General features: G+C 39.7%; 1 protein-coding gene across 1 annotated transcript in view; it reads right to left on the bottom strand.

The window, feature by feature from the left end:
• The window catches only part of LOC127676260 (ubiquitin-conjugating enzyme E2 G1-like), a 122,089-nt gene extending 120,716 nt beyond the window's left edge, over nt 1-1,373 (bottom strand). The window contains exon 1 of the transcript XR_007975810.1: nt 1,344-1,373. The gene's annotated coding sequence lies outside the window, so the exon portion shown is untranslated. The remainder of the gene's footprint in view (nt 1-1,343) is intronic.
• Between the last annotated feature and the right edge of the window lie 8,316 nt (nt 1,374-9,689).

Here is a 9,689-nt window from a genome sequence, read left to right as displayed (position 1 = left end):
TGGAGGATGAGAACAAAGAGGAAGAAAGACTGAATTCCTCCTTACATCTGCTTCTAAGCTGTCTACCCGAACCCGTGGATTATAAAGACTAATAAGTAATTCATGGAGCAAAGTGAAAAGTTATTGTTATCTAAACGTAAAAACACTAGTGATGATTTGGGGATGTAACTCAATGGAAGAAGGTTTGCCTACCACACGCTGAGGTCCTCACTTCAGCCCCCAGTACCAGAACAAATCCCACTTAAGAAGATTTCTGAGGCCTACAAGTTTTGTTTCTGCCTAGAATGACATCTCTGCAATTCTTTCCTAGCATGAGAATAAACTCCAAAGATTCAACACACTCTAAAACACAGGCCATAGCACGGGCAAACACTGGCCGTAGCTACACATGGGACAGTCAGACAAAAAGCTTTCTGAGATCCACATCTCTTTACTGTCATTGGTTTGTAAAATAGAAACTAATACATAGCATAGAACCTTGGCAAAAAGTAGATAGACCATACAGGTTATATAAGAAAAAAGGGTGTGTGTATGGGTATGTATGTGTGTGTGTCTCCTATTTGATTTATGAAAGTTTCAACATCTATTTTCATAATTGTAGTTAAGATATATTTCTATATCAACTTTAAAATTTTTATATAAAAGCATAATAAATATAAACTAAGAAGGGATTATACTTATGGGAAATTTTCTTTTGTAAGGCCCATTACCCACCTTTTTTTAAACTGCAGTTTTGACTTCATAACAAATTATTTGACAAACAGCAGAACCCAGAATCCTATTAGAAAGGGTTACTTCAAAAAGTCAGTTTAGGACTGGAGCTAGACCCTTGAGGGTACACACACACACACACACACACACACACAAATACATGTGTATGCCTGTGTGTGTATGTGAGAGAGAGGGAAGGGGGGAAGGAGAAGGAGAGGGACAGAGAAAGACAAAGACAGAAAGAAAGACAAAGAGAAACAGGAGCAGAGAGGAGATGAGAGGAGAAAAGAGGAGAGGAGAGGAGGGAAAAGAGGAGAGGAGAGGAGAGGAGAGGAGAGGAGAGGAGAGGAGAGGAGAGGAGAGGAGAGGAGAGGGTTGAAAACCACCAGCCTAAGGTCTCATGTAAAACCCCCAGTGAGTTATTCTACATATAGCACACAGACATTCATCTGATGGCTCTTAAAATCTGAATAACGGAATGCTTGTCCCTTGCCATACTGGGTTTAGTACAAAGCATGAAAAACAAAGATTTATGATACTGTCATATCAGTACTTCAGAAATATAATTTCATAATAGTACTAAAACATTTGGTAACCCACTCATTATTGATCTATGTCATAAATAAATATACCTGTATTTGTCCATCCGATCTCTATTTCTCTTTCTCTTACCTAACTCCCAGGCACTCTTCCCACCTCTATCTTCAGGGAGCTGGGATCACAGGAACATCTCCCAACTTCTCATGGACACTCCTGCCACACATTTGTACACACTCACACAAACTCCCTGTCATTGTGTCATTGTGTGGTTGCTCTTTGGGATCACAAGTGCTACTGTGATCAATGACCAATAAACAGCTCCAAGTCTTTCCTATAATTTTCTTTTCCTTTGTTTCTCCAGACAAACAAGTTTAGTCTTGGCTGTCCTGGAATTTCCTCTCCTGACCAGGCTGGACTCAGACTCACAGAGAGCCACTGCCTCTGCCTCCAGAGCTCTGGGATTAAAGCATCAGGAGACTCATCACCCCCAACAGTCCATTGAAGCCCCTAAGGGGACGCCAGAAAACAAGTGGCAATCACTGGCTACAACGAGGGTACACTGGGGGTATTGATTTGCTGTCCCTTTCTTTAGAGTCAGGTAGGAACCACCTAAGAAATAAGGATGCATACCTCATCTCTTAAAGACAGGAAGGCTGTTTAAGAAGTGCACTGAATAATGAATTTAACTCATGCACTAGACACTATTGTAAGTAAACTGATGACATTTAAATTTGGCTTGAGACCTGGCAGAACTTATGAGATTAAAAACAAAGTCCACTGTTAATTTTATTTAGAGCTAATAGGCTCTGGAGTGAGACTGTTTCCAAAGAAATCTGATGTTTTATTCCAACCATTTTGAAAGAGAGGAAATCTTTAACTTTCCTACTATTTCTGGATGCAAACATGGCAGGTGTTGATAGAGTGCACTTCACTAATCTGCTAATTACAGAATAAAAGAGATCAGAAGCCTTGGGGCAGGGAACTGAGGACTTTCTTTGAATGATTTACATTCTAGTTAGTGACACTTTTTATGTCCTCGAATACGGTATCAATCCATAATTACAGGTGACTTTCTTAATCCAATATAGACATGACAAGACATACTAAGAGCAGAAATGTAACATTGCTTGTACAATATAAACAAGTTATAAAATTTAATGTGGGTCAGTATAGAGTACTTATCTCTCACATGAGAGGCCTCAGTCCAATCCTCAGGAAAAGAGAAAAAGAAAATATATATATATATATGTATGTATGTATGTATGTATGTATGTATGTATGTATGTATATAAGCAAAGGTCATGTATCTGATAGATATAAAATTTTTTATCATACCAATTTTATAAATGATTTTAAATTCTTTACAGAATATCCACAGGGAACAAAGTTACAATCCTCAGATTATGTCATGAGGTATCGCTTTAAATTGGCTAATTACTGTTTTCATGTGTAAACACTTGTGAGGGGAAAACCCCACATTCTCTCCAAATATAAATGTGACCACTTGGCCACCTAATTAATAGCTGATGCCAAATAATAATGAAACTTTGTCTAAAATAACTGGCACAAAGCCAAAAGCAGACAAAGCAATTATATAAAAATGGTTCATCAGAATACTAGAAAAGCCATTATTTAAATAGAAATGAATATAGGTTTTATTAGCATGAATGAGAAGAAAATTAGACCTTTTTCTTTAACATATTCCTTTAAATTCAAGTGTGATCTAACATCGCTGCCTCTAAATTAAGTTAACTTTTTCCTGTTTGAAGGCTTCTCTAACTCGGTTGAGGGAGGCTTTGAAAAATACACCTGGTAGACTGGAGAGCGAGCTGTTTGCAAACACATCATGCCAGATTTGAACACAGTATTTACTTAAAACTTAACTGAGCCGGTTATTTTCAGTTTGGATATCATAAAACAATTTTCAGTTTTATCTCTGTTGGTGATGTTTTGTTCATGATGGAATGTCTAGAAGACAAATTTTCTCAATAATGTTTTTTCTTCCTTTCCTTTTGAGATATTTATAAAACCAAAAACAATTATTTCTAGGTACTTAATTCCACCCTACAGGGCATGAAGTGTGTCTGTTATCATACAGAACACCTAGATTGCTTTTAAACTCAATGATAATTAAGGAACATCAAAGTAAACCCAAGCTGTTTCACAGTGAACCAGCACCTATCATCTTCTGGCTACTGAATGACATATTTCTTGTCCCCTGGAGTTCCACCAAGAGTTGTTAGCTGATTTTTTCCCCTCCCCTAAACAATAGAATGTTCTTTCTTAATGTAGCCTTTACTCTTTTAGGGATCAGATAAGTCTAAGCTTTAAATGTAAACCACTGAAGGCAAAGAAAGCAAGGTCAGACACATGCAGCTACAGAAAACTTAAAAGTTCCTCCATGCCCAAGGCAAAAGAAGCAACGAGCAGAAGGAAAGATAACTCACAGAATGAGAGGAAAACATTTAAATTTCTGATATGACAGTAATATCCAAAATATATAAAGAACTCCTAAAACTCAAAAACTAGCAAAACCTATGTAATCCAATCTTTAAATGGACAAAATATCAAAAAGGGTCCTATGTCTACCTATCACACCCAACCCAAGAGAGCTGAGGCCAGAGGATAAATGGAAGCTACAGCTGGCTCAAGTCCATAACAGCTACTAGAGAGACTGAGGCAGAAGGATGGGAAATCCATGGGTCTAAAGCCAGCCTACGCAACTTTGTAAGACTTTGTCTTGAAATAAAACACAAAAGGAGCTGGACACACAGCTCTGTGGTAGAGTGATTATCTCAATGGCTGAGGTCCTAGATCTAATATCAGTACTGGTAGGTGGGAGGCTAAAAAGGAGCATCATTCCATCCCTAGATTTCAAGGCCAGTAGAGACAACAAAACCACAGAAGAGATATGTCACCTCACAGTTGTTATCACCATATTTATCATAAAATAACAGCAGGCATTGGTGACAACATGGACACACAAAATACAACACATAGACACTCTTGGCAAGAGCATAAAATGGTACAAATGTTATTAACCCCACCCCCAAAAAGGCAATTTCTCAAACTACAAAAGGCAGACATCTAGCAACCCTACATCATAGTGTTATCCAGAAGGACGGAAAGAAGGAGGGAAAGAAACGCAGGGGTAAAGTGAGACCATGTTTTGGGGGTTTGGTTTTTGTTTGTCCGGTTGGTTGGTTTTGCTTTATTTTTGACAACATTCCAAAACTGAGAACAAGGAAAATATTATGTAAGTTGGACTTCATCAAAATTAAAATGATAGACAGTGTTAGGAATGTTTCTGAGGGCCACTGTTGTTCACTGTCACTAGTATTGAGTTAACATTTAACATGTAATAACATCTTGTCTGGAAAAAAACATTCTTAAACTTCTTTCAAAAATTTTTAAATTGTTTCAAAGGGCATCAAAAATATAAAAAGACAGCTCACTGAATGGGAGAAAGTATTTGCAAACCTTGAATTAGTTAGAGGATTGTAACCACACCGTATCAACAGCTTTTATACCTCAACTATAAAAAGACAATCTAGGGGAAGTGAATGCCTCAGCAGGTAAAGGTGTTTGCCACCAGGCTTGAAATCCTGAGTTCAACTCCTGAAACCCACATGGTAAAAGAGAGAGCCAACATGCAACACAGGACACATAGTCCTAACTTTTACCACATATGTATTTTTTAAGACCACAAGAGGTTTTTTTGGTTTTTGGTTTTGGTTTGTTTTTCTGAAGACAACTCAAATGGACAAAAAGAAGGCCACATGATCCAACAATTCTTCTTAGAGGTATACATCCAAGAGAAATAAAACCATCTGACCCTCTCCCAAAGAAAGTTCTCAGCAGCATTATGCATAATAGTAAAAAATCCATAAATTGATGATGCTAAAAGAAACTGTGTATCCATATAATGGGGTATTATTAATGTACATTTTAAATGGTGATTACATGGTGGTATGTGAGGTATCTCACAATAAAGCAGTTAAAACTAAACCACTAGGATTTATATCACCAAGCAGTTGTGGGGAGGCAGCCATAGAGATTACCAAACTGGTTGTTTGGCTAATAGGAATGAGCAGGCAGTGCCACAAGGAGAAGGAAGCATATGCACAGAAACGCCCATAACTGAAGCCATTATACTGCATGCTCACTTTAAACTCTGCTTTCCAAGGCAGACATCCCCAAACACTGAGTGGGTCAAGATTAGACACCAGAACCAATGGCATTCATGGTGATTCCCTGCCTTCTCCTCAACAATGAGGCTGAGCTGGGTGGCTAGTGAACCCCAGGGACCTGCCTGTCACTGCCTTCCCAGCCCTGAGAACAGCAGTGAAAGGTGTCATGCTGGCTGGCCCATTATACATGTTGGGGAGCAAGGTCAAGTCTTCATGCTCCTGTGGGAGGCGCTCTACCAACTGAGCTCTCTTCCAGCTCTGAGAGTTCATTATGATGTTTAAAATGAAATCTTTTCCATTCTATATATCCAAGTATTTGTCTTTATTATTATGTGAAAGTGACCTGTAATCATTCCTCTTCTCCTCCATATTACAGCAAGCATGAAAACACATGTATAAAAACCAGGTGATAGCCACACTGTGCTCTGGCAGCCACAGCAAAGCAGGAGCACAAGGAGATTCACGTGCTCCATTTTAAAACCAGATTTATAAAACATACAAATCCCTGTTAAAACATTTGTCACGATTTTGCAGTGTGTAAAAATTATGAGACGTAAGTAACATAGTCATTCACATATCTTTAGTCCATACAAAAATAGTTGTAATGCACCATAATAGTAATCAGAAATAACATTTTCCCCCTCCGAGGTTAAAGGAGAAAAGAAGACTTTCATTCCTGTCGAAGGTATTCAATTTTCCCCTCAAATGAAGTTTAGATGAAAACAATGGGACTGACAAGCTCCACAAGGCAGATCTTGGCAACTCTCAACTCCATCTATCTCCTTGTCCGGTTAAGCAAAATTCCTTCACTAACTGTTGGTCTTCGCAATAACTCCTACAAAGCTCATTGCTGCCTCTGTCAGCCTATCCCCCATGTCGCACATTTATTCCTGGGATGCATATCAACATGTGGCACATGTCCTTGACATGCACAGAAGAGCTGCACCCCAGGACAGCAGCATGCACGACAATAGTCTCCACTCTTGCTTCTTTGTGGTTGCTGGGATGTAACGGAGAAATCTAATAACTGTGACAGTGGGGCCTTTCGGGTTCTCCTTGCCTTTGCAGACAGGGAAGCTGCACAGACGCTAATGAAAGGTTAAATGAATAGGGATAGCTGACAAGACATACAATAAAGAAGGAGCTTGGTAATCCACAGACACTGAGCAGAGATCCTTGGCTCAAGCAGAGAAAGGACAGCACATTGCCGAGTCACAATATTTAAAACAGCTTGCTATATACAGAGGCTTTGTGTCTGGGTACACGTCTGGCTTTGGACTAAGGGGAAAAAAGATACTAAAAAGGAATTTCAGTATGGGGCACTTTTGGCAAATGTTAAGGTCATAATAAGAGAAAAATGTTTTTGTATGGGCTGTTACATCTCTGTACTAAACACACAAAGAGCAGGGACAGTGAACTCATGAATCCCAGGTCCAGGACAATACTATACATTTTGATAAGTCTTAAACCCTGTATGTAGAAGATAGACTTGATGTGATTCTCACTGGTTACACACACGCAGTGACTCATTTAGCAGTTCCACATCCTGCCTTCCATGTGGAGGGATCCCTGATACTGGAGTTCTGGTCCTTAGCTTGTGTAATCGGTTACACTTCAACTGAAACCCTCAAGTATCTTGGACTCTGAAAACTGCCAGCAGTTGCTATAAAGAATTTACCAGGCTGGAAATTTGTAAATTTCAAAACAAAGACCTTATAATTTCAAGGGGCTAAAACTGTGAAAGCGCTTTAACCAGAACTCTTGGTTGCAAAGCTTAGCTTTGGCCTGTCTCCCCACAGCTTCAAGGTTGTATTCCTGGAGGAACAAATCCTAAATCAGTAGAGCAAAACAATTTAAATTACTGCTGGAAAAGTGAAAATACTCCAGAATGTCTAAGAAACTGCAGTAAAAAGGACAAAACTTACATTGTCATATACATAATTTTTAAAGAAAATGGTACACTTCTGTTTTGGCAACAACTTTTAAAATGACATGTCTGTATTACTGTTCTTATGCATATTCATGAGTTAGAATATAGGCTCACAACAAATGGTAAAGGAATACTGAGAACGTGTTTTAAAACAAGGGAGGCTCTTTGAACACCCAAATTAAATTATAGCTGAACTTTTGAGTGGACTGAGGGTTCAAATAAGCAACAAATAAAGACTTTTATTGGCTAGCAACATAATGGGAGCTACTATGCTAAGAAGACAAATCTGGGCAGTTTATATCCCTGGATATAAGATTTACTTAAATGGTAAATAAATGTCAAAGTAACATCCCTAAAAAGTAATATGTAAATAATGAAAATCAATCACTATCACTGATTATTTAATATAAACATATCACAAATGTTACTGGTTGGACTGATTAACAAATGCCAAACAGGAAGTAAGAAAACATTCAACTCTAATGTCTAAATGTAGCTTATTTACTGATTAAAAATATACCAAGTTTTAAAATGATTTGCCGTCTATGGTGACAACACTAAGCTTCCTTCTTTTGAAGGAAAGTTTTCTCCATAATCTGGAGTTGTATGCAGAACTACTTGGAAACATCATCCACAGGGAGAAGTAGCTGTCTCGTGACCTAGAGGAGGGTAGCGTGCTCCTCAGTGACTGGATGGGAAGCTGCTTTTAATGGCACCTGGAAGGTGGGCCTGACAACCTGAGAAGGGCTCCTTCAGCTGGCACACTGGCTACACAGTCTCAAACACTCAGAATGTTTGGTTGCACCTTACAGCAATCAAATCACCTACAAGGTAGTCCTAGAAAGCTTAGCTGATTCCTTAACTGTTTTCAATGGAAATTCTGTTGCTTTCACCACTGTGTGTATGTGTGTGTGTGTGTGTGTGTGTGTGTGTCATGTGTCACCTCCAAGCCTAAACTCTAAGCCAGTTATTGTGCAACATTCTGACTGCCAGAGTTCTTTTTTTAAAAACCATAAGTATATCTAATAAAATCATGAGGCTCCCTCTAGCTCTTTAGAGAGCTTACTAACCAGCTATACTATGTAACTCCTGACCAGCAAGAGATGTTGCAGGAGGCCATTTTCAACTCTGTTTCTTGTCAGGATGCAGATGGTAAATGAGACCATCTGCAGAGGAATTCTGAAAGCACCGCTCCTTTATACATTCATCACGTTAAGACTATTAATTGCTCCCAACCTAAGCTTTATGTACAAGGGCTCTATAGTGAAACTGTAACCTGTATCAACTATGCATGCTTTCTCAATTTACATTTACTCACCTTGTATAAGATGAATTTTAATCTCAAAAACCAACATGTAAGCATTTCAAAGAAATCCAACTTGTAACCCGCTCTCAATTTTAAAAGCCTACCTTTAAATTTAAATAGGAAAACCTCAGAGGAGAGAATAACCTGATCTATGAACAGGGTGTCTGTGGAATTTATGTAAAACAAAGATAATTCATAGAAACAAAGGTAATTCATAGAAAAAATCTTCATGCACCATAATATTTATACACAATCCTGTTAATGACTTTTTATTGTTTAATCTTTTCAGCAATTCAGTATTGAATATTTGGGAATTGTACTTATTTAGAAGACTATAAATAACATAGTTGCAATATGCCATTGATGTTTTGTCTGTCTTACAATAGCCATAAAAGCTACTATTACCCTGGCAGGTCAGGCCAAGCAAGTGAGTGCGAGCATTGCTAAATCAAACTCTTCATCCTTGCTGAAGCCACCTTTCAAATATTTACAAAATATTTAAAACAGCCCTGAGGCTTAACTCTAAATTTAAAGTAAGGGAAACCGCTAGCTTCATCACCTACTATGGGACTCCCTTAATCTAGGAAATATTCCCAGGAACAACAAAAAAGAATAGCTCCCTCTCCTCTCCCACCGCATCGCTGCTGCGGTCCCCAAGCGGGCCCTGCCCGGGCCCCGTTCCCAGCCGCCGCTTGGGGCTCTGAACAGGCCGGCAAGTTGGGAAAGTTGCCTCGGATCCCGCAGCTCCATGTATCCCGGGTCCCTGCGTCCCCCGCCCTCCCCGAGGGCACCGGGTCCCCAGAGTCCCCCGACTGCCCGCCGCTCACCTAAGGCGCGGGGAAGCCCTCCCGCCCGCAGCCGCCTCAAAAACTTGGGGCCAAGTTGAGGGGTGGGGGGTGGATTTCGGGAGCGCCGCCAGCTGCCCGCCTCCTTGCGCCGTGGTGCTAGAGGAGAACGCGGTCCGCCCGGCCCGGCCCGGGGCGTCCCGCCCTGCTCTGTCCCTACCAAGTGC

The sequence above is a fragment of the Apodemus sylvaticus genome, unplaced genomic scaffold (genome assembly GCF_947179515.1).
Source record: "Apodemus sylvaticus unplaced genomic scaffold, mApoSyl1.1 scaffold_290, whole genome shotgun sequence".
In the NCBI taxonomy this organism is placed as follows: domain Eukaryota; kingdom Metazoa; phylum Chordata; class Mammalia; order Rodentia; family Muridae; genus Apodemus; species Apodemus sylvaticus.
This window is presented reverse-complemented; position numbering and strand designations above follow the sequence as displayed.